This window comes from Ictalurus furcatus, chromosome 4 (genome assembly GCF_023375685.1).
Source record: "Ictalurus furcatus strain D&B chromosome 4, Billie_1.0, whole genome shotgun sequence".
NCBI classification, from domain to species: Eukaryota; Metazoa; Chordata; class Actinopteri; order Siluriformes; family Ictaluridae; genus Ictalurus; species Ictalurus furcatus.
In genome coordinates, this window is record NC_071258.1 from 31830745 (window position 1) to 31841999 (window position 11255).

Sequence of the window (11255 nt, forward strand, 5' to 3'; positions counted from 1 at the left end):
AATAATAATAATAATAATAATAATGACAAATGTATAACCAAATAAGGAAATAAATAACCTTTTTAAAAATTGAGCCTTTGGAGTAGTATGTACAGTATGCTTGTGATCAAGATGCAGTGAAGCGTTTAGCTTCTGTCTTTCTCAGAGAAACCTTTATTTAAAGTGAGGTCTGTCATCCACGTTAGTCATTTTAACAAAATCCACATAGACTCTAAAATCCAAAAATACAATAAAGTGGTGATTCAAACGATCCATCTCTTGCATTTGTATTTGATGCACTTGTTGTGCTTGGGCTCTCATGCAACATCATTTTACCCTAGTAGTAAACCACGACAGCTAAAAATAAGGGAGTGGCTGCAAACTGAAAAATCTGCATTTGAACACGCTGAACAATAGAATAAAATAGTTAACCTTACATTAACTGTGAAATATTTTAAAACAATTTGTGATGTACCTTATATATTTCAGAATGAACAACTTTACCCGTCATTTTTGTGTGGCAATGGCATGTACCAGGATATTTCTTTTGTCCAAACATGGTTGCCTCTACCAGGAAGTTATAACATTGCACAGATGGATTTTTCCAACAAGACGAGAATCCAAATCCGCACAAAAGTGCTTATAGGACATTTAAAATGCTTTGCAACAGGTACAGTGCTGTGAAGAAGTATTTTTTTCTGAAACAATTTAGTATGAGCTATACACAAAAACAGAAGAAGTCAGAATGGGGGCCAATACTTTTTCACAGCACTGTATAGTAGTCTCAGGATGTGAACTATATTGAATAGTCTGAATTGAAGATCCTCTACAGATGCCTCCAACCTTATTAGACATTACAGAAAAAAATACTAATATTCTCTTCATGAAATATTAATAGGAGTGCCAATAATTTTTTTAACCAGCATTAAAAAAAAAAAAAAAAGAAGGACTTATTCGATGTGTTAATAATTCTTTAGTTAATTGTAGACAGATGTGAATAGATGGAGAGGTCCTGGGAATAGATGGAGAGATTTTGAAGTGTGGAATTTATGGTTTTTGATTGACATGTTTTTAAACAGTGAACTCTTTCCTACTAATAAAAAAAACACAAAAAAACCGCATGAACATATTGTGCAAGCGCTTCAGAAAGTCATGCAGAAAAAGAAAGTCATTCTTGAATCCATGACTTCCTTTCAAACTGCTAGCATACAATAAGTTTACATTCTTGTGTGCATACACTGCAGGGTTACATAATCTTCACTGATTTGCACACACACACCTCTGTCGCCCATAAACGAAGGATTTCGCAAGCAGCTAACGGCATCCAGCTACACTCTCATAAACTCCACATGGCTGATACGGGTTATTAATGGGGAATCATAAACCTTTTACATTACATTCTCAGCTTGTTTAATGATTATCGGTGTCGGAATTCACTCCCTCATATAGTGTAATGTTTGCTTCCTGTACAAATAATAATTATAGTGTTGTAGTTCGAAAACCTTGACCATTCATTCGTCTTTACTACCTGCACTTATATAGCGCTTTTATCCAAAGCCCTTTACACTGTGTCTCATTCACCCATTCACACACACACACTCCAGTGGTAGCAGAGCTGCCATGCAGGGCGCTAACTTGCCATCGGGAGCAACTTGGGGTTCAGTGTCTCGCCCAAGGACCTTTCGGTATGTGGAGTCACGTAGGCCGGGAATCGAACCGCCAACCCTACGGTTAGTGGACAACCCGCTCTACCACGTGATCCACAGCCGCCAAATACACTCTGGATAGGACGCCAGTCTATCACACGCACACATACACTTACATCTAGGGCGCTTTAACATCCAGTCAATCCACAAGTCATGTTTTTAGGAGTTGGGGGGAAACCCGAGAACCTGGAAGAACAATAACCCGAGCTCAATCCAAACAACACCTCCAAATTTGTCTCAATGACAGACTTGTAACCAATCAGGAAGATGTCACTCACCATGATTTACTGCTACAAGATATTGGACATGACCCAAAAGACTGAAAATCAGTAGATGCATACATCTTCATGCATACATCTAAATTAACCCAAATAAACCATTTATAAACCATTTATGTAAATAATGTCATTATTAACTGGACCCTAACAAACTAAACGTCCTGATGATAGAAATGCTCTTCTGAAAAATAAAATAAAATCCTAGTCCTTTTAACCAACGTATTTGCATATAACAGCCCTAGTAGCATGTACTACGTGCACTCGGGCTTCTCCCGTTCCAGCAAATAGCAGCGTTCGCCAGTTCAGACACGTTTCATATCGGCAGCTTTTCTAAATTTATCGTCTCAGGACTCTAAAAGCATTCACCTGAGAATGGAAAGGCAACAAGGCGTCACGTATCAGTTCAATCTGAGCTTTATCTTTGGAACACACACACACACACACACACACACGTACCCTGCCTTGTCCTCCTTTAACAGTGGTTTATGGGCTTTCACTGGCGTGAGAAGCAGCACGGAGATTGAGACATGTCCCGTGTGCAAGCTGTATAAACCAAAGAGGAGGGCTGAACGGTGGCCCTTATCTTTATTAGACAAAAATCCAATGATAATTCAATCGATGGAGCTATCGTAATGGAACATAAAACATCATGCAGTGCCGACTAGACCAGCTGAACTCCATCCAAATGAAATTAAAAACACTTCTGTACGTGGATCTGGAGAAGAGTGTCTGCTAAATGCACTTTTCTAACCGACTATTTATTTCATTGAATCATGGAATCATTTATTACTAAGGATTAACCTAAAGCTTTTCAGTCTTACTTTTAAAATCGGAATCTTTGCATACATTCTGCAGATGGGTATTTGCTTCATGATAATGAGTCTTTATTTATCACATGTACATTACAGCACAGTGAAATTCTTTGCTTCGCATACCCCGACATGTTAGGAAGTTGGGGTCAGAGCACAGGGTCAGGCATGATACAGCACCCCTGGAGCAGAGAGAGTTAAGAGCCCAACAGTGGCAACCTGGCAGTGCTGGGGCTTGAACCCCCGGCCTTCCGGTCAGTAACTCGGAGCCTTAACCGGCAAACCACCACTGCCCCATCGCCAAGCCCCCACTTCCCCATGACACATGACACGTGCGGACCAACACTGCAGATCTTCTCAAGCGCTTACTCAAATCAGTTGTCTAATAAATGTCTAACGTTTTCACAGGAAAAGTCGGACGATGGACTGAAGAAATGTGAAGCGATGGACACATTCGGCTCAAATCTGTCCCATCGTGCATCGTGGAACCGAAGAGGAACTTGTACCAGATGACATACAGAACCAACATGGCTACCAGGGGCGACCGTACAGAGGTTGTCTAGATTCTCTTGTAATTAATATAATATTGTACATATTATCTCTGAAGGACTAACGTACCATCTAGGGTGTATACTCACTTCATTATTAGTGTTTCCATTGACCCTGAGCAGGATAAAGCGCTCACTGAAAATGAATGAATGATATAATAATGTATTATATTTAATGTAAAAAAAAACAAAAAACAAACCCAGGATGAAATTAGTGATTAAGATGTAACATTACACATCAAGTGAAATAATCTTTATAGTTTAGAATTTTACTAACTGTATTATTTTATGAAGATGAAACCAAAGCACAAAAGTAACGTGGATCTCCCTAAGTGAGAAGATCATTTCACATTGTAAATGTATTATGCTTTCAAATGGGGCAGTAATATTGTTTTCTAAATAGATGAGGTTATAAATGTATAGGTAAGGGAATTAGGACAAAATCTTTCAACGTGACTTTTTTCTTTTCTTTTCAATTTTCACGTTCGAGGGACTTTTAAAACAAATGCTAGAATTTTACTTCTATGAGTAGGCTCTGGGTTACTGACTGGAAGGTCGGGGGTTCAAGCCCCGGCACTGCCAACTAAACCCTCTCTGCTCTAGGGGTGCTGTATCATGGCTGACCCTGTGCTCTGACCCCAACTTCCTGGTATGCGAAGAAAAGAATTTCAATGTGCTGTAATGTATAGGTGACCAATAAAGACTCATTATCATTATCCTTATACCAGGGAGTTCAGGGAATGAGGTGCCAACCCATCACAGGGCACATTGACACACTATGGATAATTTAGAGATGCCAATCAGTCTACAATGGATGTCTTTGGACTAGTAATGTCGGTCTTTGAAACTGCAGTAGCCGGAGGAATCCCCCAAAGACAAAGCAACCCCCAACCCTGGAGGTGTGAGGCCCCACCCGCTCTGGAACTACATACATAACTACATATATATATCTAGTTGAATAAAGTAGAAAATCTGACCATGTGGGTTTTCTCAGGCCGCCACACTTTTGTGTTCTTTTCAGCTAACTAGCTTTATCTCTCTCGTACTGATTTAATATAAACCTGGACATCTTTCTGTATAATCTTGCAGGGTGATGGCATAAGATACATCTAAGATGGTGTACAAAAAGCGAACAAAAATACAGCTCCGACGCTCCTGACAAAGAAGTCCAAGGTGAATTTCCAAGGTGACTCCCACCTTACTCCGCTGACCACCCCTAATATCATTGTTTTTTTTTGATTAGCTGGTAATATCCTATCATGTCCACTTCAGTACCGACGTGGGATTTGTGATGAAACAACTTTTGCATTTTACAAACCCTATTCCGACCTGGAGGAGGTTTTAGCTGGAGCATAACATGTGCCAGATGTTCATCTGGGAATGAGTGTTCAAAGAACGTGCATTATAATGCATTACAATGCAATGTAGCTGAAAATAGAAATTAGCGCTGCATTTACTTTTTAAATGCCAACCATATCCTTGCATATATTGTTACATGAGCTTTGCCATGGTCCAAGTCCTCTGTATAATAACAGAGAGTCACATAGAGGGTGTACAGGAATGTAGGAGAGGCTGAATTAGAGCAAGCAAGTGTGTGAGAGAGAGAGAGAAAGAGAGAGACAGATGACTATCACTACTTTTGTCATTCATAGTTAAGAACCATCATCTCCCGGTTGTTGTTGTAGGACTGGCGTATTGTTCACTCACTGCTGCCTTTGAAGTGCTTATAAATGTCACCACTCTCATTTCTTACATGCCTGATACACTAGAGCAAGGTACACACTCACGCCAAGACCAGCCAATCAGAACAACCCGTCTTCACGTCTTCATCATACCTTTCCTCACTCGCCAATATTGCCAGGATTGACAGCCCCAGTGTTGTTCTCTTTGCTCCAGCACACCTGATCCACGTCGATCTGGATCTGACAACCAGGCCACTGATACTGTACGCTGCAAAGCACTGCAGGGAAATTCAGAACTGCGAGAAAGAAAGAAAAACCCTGCATATATGCCACGCTGCTTTCATATTCGAGCTTCACTCCCCATTCACAGGTTCACAGGTCTCTACATATCAATTATCAACACACACTCATGTCTACACTCTTATTTACGTTGCATGTGTTGTCATTAACGTAATTATTATTTGTAAATGACTCACAACACCCCACCGTGGCCCTGTGTGTGCGGAGTTTGCATGTTCTCCCCATGCTGCGGGGGTTTCCTCCGGGTACTCCGGTTTCCTCCCCCAGTCCAAAGACATGGTAGGTTGATTGGCATGTCCAAAGTGTCCGTAGTGTATGAATGGGTGTGTGAATGTGTATGTGATTGTGTGTCCTGCGATGGATTGGCACCCTGTCCAGGGTGTACCCCGCCGTGTGCCCGATGCTCCCTGGGATATTCTCCAGGTTTCCCCGTGACCCCGAAAAGGATAAGCGGTATAGAAGATGGATGGATGGATGGATGGACTCACAACACTCAACGTTCATGCAATTTATCACGTTGCACTTACGCAACATTAAGTGGAACCTCAATCTAAACTAAATCAGGGCCTTACTATACTATTCTCCATGTATAGTTTATAGGGTTAGGGTTAGAGTTAGGGGTTAGGGTTAGGGCTACAGTAGGGTTAGGGTTGCAGTACAGTTAAATAAACTTCCAGTATACTTAACATCAATTCTTTTTAGCGTAGGGGTCACCAAGCCTGTTCCTAGAGATCTACGTTCCTGAGGACTTCATAATCCAAGACATCCATAATCGTGCCCACCTGACCATCTAATCATTGCTTTTAGAAGTTCTGGATGAACTAAAACAGGTATGTTAGATTTTGGCTGGAGATGAAACCCGCAGGAAGGTAGATCTCAAGGAAGGTGTGTGGTATCCGGCACCAAGACGTTAGAAGCATCCTTTAAGTCCTGTACGTTGGAAGGTGGGGCCTCCATGGATCCGACTTGCTTTGTCCAGCACATCTGACAGACGCTTGAATTTGTGCTACAGTAGCTCTACTGTGGGATCAGACCAGATGCTCCCTACACGCATCAATGATCCTGGGGCGCCCATGTCCCTGTCAATGGTTCACCGGTTGTCCTTCTTTGGACCACTTTTTGTAGGTATTAACCACTGCATACCGGGAACACCCCACAAGACCTGTTGGTTTTAGAGATGCTCTGACCCAGTCGTCCAGCCATCACAATTTAGCCCTTGCCAAAGTCCCTCAGATCCTTACGCTTGCCCATTTTTCCTGCTTCCAACACATCAACTTTGAGAACTGACTGTTCACTTGCTGCCTAATAAATCCCACAACGTGACACGTGCCATTGTAACAAGATAATCGTGGCAGTGGTGTCTTAGTGGTTAAAGGCTCTAGGTTACTGATCAGAAGGTCAGGAGTTCATACCCCAGCCAAGCTACCACTATTGGGCCCTTGGGCAAGGCCCTTACCGCTCAGTTGAATAAATGTAAGTCGCTTTCCATAAGGGCATCTGCGAAATGTCGTAAATGTAAATAATCAGTGTTATTCACATCACCTGTCCGTAGTTTTAATGTTATGGCTGATCAGTGTACATTATGACTAAAGGAAAAAAGTGTGTACATTGAATTCTCAGCTTAAGCATTCTTTTAATTTGACTTTATCCTGCTAAATACAAAGCTAATGCTAACCGAGTCATCGTGAAGCTCCCGAAGGTTAATTGTGAGCCGGTGAATCGTGCATGCTTATCCAGAGAGCGGTGTTTTACACAAACACAGTTTACACCCCGCTGTCCATCACCGCTTCGACAATTCTACAGGTACACTGTAATTACTGTAAAGTTATTGAGCCAAGTTAGCTCCGGTGTATTCACAAAAAAATGTGAAAGTACTTTTCACCCAGAGCTTTAAGCTAATCGTTTACCCTTGACTCAGTCTTAATCCTCAAATTAGAACATAAAGATCTGTTTCAGTCTCTTGAACATTCAGGGACTTCACTGATACGGAGAAATCAGCAACACTATCACAGATCAGTGAAGAATGGGGATGTATTGTGCACCAATTAAGATGTGTGTGTTTTGGGAGGGAGGTGTGTGGGGTGCTGGGTGGGTGTGTGTGGGGGTGGGGGTGTATGTGTGGGTGTGTTGTGAATTGCATTATGCACTAATTTTAGCCTTTAAAAACAATTGCCATTAGAGCATGGAATTATTATTATCAAATATAATTGTGTGTGTGTGTGTGTGTGTGTGTGCACTGCAAACTCTGCGTGCGAGCTTGCATAGTCTTTGTGTGTGTGTGTGTGCAGTGCAAACTCTGCGTGCGAGCCTGCATAGTGTGTGTGTGTGTGTGTGTGTGTACTGAATTCCTGCAGCATTCAGCAGGTTCCACTAATTGTTTTACTGCGAATACCAAGCTCATGAACAATCTCCCATTCTCTCATTCGAGACTGGTTCTCTTTAAACCTACTGTTCGAGTCACTTCACCCCTCGCATGTGTGTGTTTGAGTCCCGAGTTCCAGAGTGCTGCTGAAGAATCGATTCTGATTGGTCAGCACTGCTCGGACAGTGGCGCTCGTATTAATGCACTTCTTCTAATACGCTATTGTTTCTATAGTGACAGCTTATACAGTACGGTGAATGCATCGTTTACATTTATTTGATAAATATGGTGATAAGAATAGTGTCGATATGGTGAAGGAGACGTTCTCTTAACAGTTCTGGATGGAATCTCCAGTGTCAGGATGCTTTTATTTATGAACTGTTTAGTCTGTTTGACTCGAACCTCGGTGTGTTCTCCGCCTCGGTGTAGTTCTCTAGGCAGGCGAGAACTGTGAGAAACTCGTGTGATAAGTGATAACGGGAACTAATTCGCTTCATGGTCATTCCACATCACTAAACATAAATATAAACAAATAACGTGATGTCATTCTTTAAGAAAACTCGTTCACTTGCTAGCCTGTCGGGTCCGATCCCACAGGAGTGCTACTGTAGCACAGATTGCTGAAAAAATTCATGTTGGCTGTGATAGAAAGACACAGTGTATCACAGCTTGCTGCATATGGGGCCGGTCAGAGCGCCCATGCTGACCCTTGTCCACCACTGAAAGCACCTATAATGCGCACGTGAGCATCAGAGCTGGACCATGGAGCAGTGGAAGAATGAGGCCTGGTCTGATGAATCACGTTTCCTTTTACATCATGTGGACAGTCGGGTGCGTGTGTGTCGCTTACCTGGGGAAAAGATTGCACCAGGATGCACTATGTGAAGAAGACAAGCCGGCGGAGGAAGTGTGATGCTCTGGGCGATGTTCTGCTGGGAAACCTTCAGTCCTGGCATTCAAGTGGATGTTACTTTGACACGTCCCACCTACCTAAACACTGCTGCAGACCAAGTACACCCCTTCATCTCAACGGTATTCCTTAATGTCAGTGGTGCTCTTTCAGCAGGATCATGCTCCCTGACACACTACAAAAATTGTTCACGAACGGTTTGAGGAACATGACAAAGAGTTCAAGGTGTTGACTCGGCCTCCAAATTCCCCCGATCTCGATCCGACCGAGTGTCTGTGGGACGTGCTGGACAAGCAAGTCTAATCCATTGAGGCACTACCTAACAACTTAAAGGACTTTAAGTATGTGCTGCTAACATCTTGATACCAGAAACCACAGCACACCTTCAGAGGTCTTGTGGAGTCCATGCCTTGACGGTTCAGAGCTGTTTTGGTGGCACAAGGAGGATGTACATGATATTATGCAGATGGTTTTAATGTTATGGCTGATCTGTGTATGTTTTGACTCAAAAACAAATATCTCAAGTCTGATATACTGTACGTACTCACATGCTTGTTTCATGAACATTACATGCCGGTATTTTGGCCTAATGCTCTGGATGGACATTAAGCAGTTTCTCCAAAGACGGATTAAACAACCAACCAGATTGCGGTTGAATTATTGCTTGTTGACTTCTTGCACAGTTTTACTGCCTTCCATGCCTGAGCTGCATGTTTTAAAAGCCACTGAAGTCACTTTTCCCAAAGAAAAGACGGAGCACAACAGCCCGAGGCTCACAAGCTCAGGACTTTCATGTGCGTCATAATTACTGTGGCTCTTTATTAACAGCTGCCGGTTGTTCTGTCTCTTACTGGATCGAAGTCAAATCGGAATTGGCAGTTAACACCTGAAAGACAAGATAATGGAGCTGGTGGCAGATTTATTGCACACACAATGCTGAGAGACATGAACTAAAATACACAGAAAACACTAAAAGGTCTCATCTGAATGCACACATGCTTCTGTAAGACCCTACGATGGAGCTTCTGCAGAACAGCCAACTGTGTGTGACGCCGCAGTCTGCTCAACACGGCCGTTTAGGAAGCTTTTTGTCTGCACATTTCCTCAGGTGGATACATTATGTGTTGTTTTAAATGACAGGTTTGGGCTCATAGTGATTCAGTGCAGGTGCAGAGAGAGAGAGAGAGAGAGAGAGAGAGAGAGAGAGAGAGAGATATTGAGAGGAATGCCAAAGTAGGAGGAGAAGCAGGTAGTGTGAGAATCCAATTCTGCTGTTTCTCGTCGCTTCATGCCACCGGCAAGACAGAGAGCAAGTATGTGTGAGAGAGAAAGAGAAGGAGAGAGATAGAGAGAGAGAGGAAAACGTACATCCTAGCCTTGAAGTGACAGCAGTTTATTTAGGATGTGCACTCTTCTAAACAATGTGACTTTTGTTCTACTCCCTTTTCAATTCCCACCTTCCCTCCTTCCCTCCCTCCCCCCTTGTCTATCTACCTGTCTGACTATCTATCTATCGATCTATCTATCTGTCTGTGAGGAAGCACGTTTAGCATTTTTGGAAAGAGTCTCCAGGAAAATCAGTAAGAGAAATCTGTATGTGTGTGTGTGTGTGTGTGTGTGTGTGAGTATATATATATATATATATATATATATATATATATATATATATATATATATATATATATATAGCACACACACACACACACACACACACACACATATATATATATATATATATATATATATATATATATATATATGTATATATATAAAACTCTACAAAGCAGGACAGTACATCATAAGTAGTTGGCAGGCAAAGGGATTATTGCCTCTTGTTGTCACAGATGAAGCTGCAAATGTCTACTGGCACGACACGTTCTATAAGGCATGAGAAAGTGTACTTCAAGCTATATACACACACCTGTGAGTGCGAGAAGAGTTTATTACAGGATTCTCTTGTCATTTTAGCAAATACTTACATTCAGATCACTTACACTGTAGAATTATGTAGATCTGGATCTGTGTTTGGCTTTAAACCCAAAGTGAGTGTGGCTTAAACAAGAAATAACTTTTAAAAAATAATGAATTAAATTCGAACCCTACCACTTTCCTGCTGGAAACACTAGAAAACACTGTCAGCAGTGTCAGGACGATGTGTGTATTCTGTGTCTGACAGTTCCTCAACCTCAGCTGCATCATTTCAGTTCACTATTGGTTTCAACTACAGACGTGCGCTGGACTGTGTTTTAATTCCATTCATTGACAATGGTCACCAACCTTGTTCCTGGAGACCTACCTTCCTGAACTCTTCATCTCCAACCATAATGTTGCCCACCTGACCATCTAATCATTGCCTTAAGAGGTTCTTGATCAACTAAAACAGGTGCGTTAAATTTTGGTTGGAGATGAAACCTGCAGGAAGGTAGAGCTAAAGGAACAGGGTTGGTGACCGCTGCTTTATGCAATATTTTCTAGCAAATTTAATTCTTTTTATTTCCCCAAAAATAGAAACAAACGAATAGTGTACAACCCTGCACTCTTAAAAAAAAAAAGTTCAAATTACAACCAAGAAGTGTTTTTCAGCCTGATGCCATGAGTTGCACAAAGAACCTTTTACTCTTCTTAAAGTTCCTTAGAGAACCATCTATTTACTGGTGCTTTAAAGAACCCACAAATGGTTC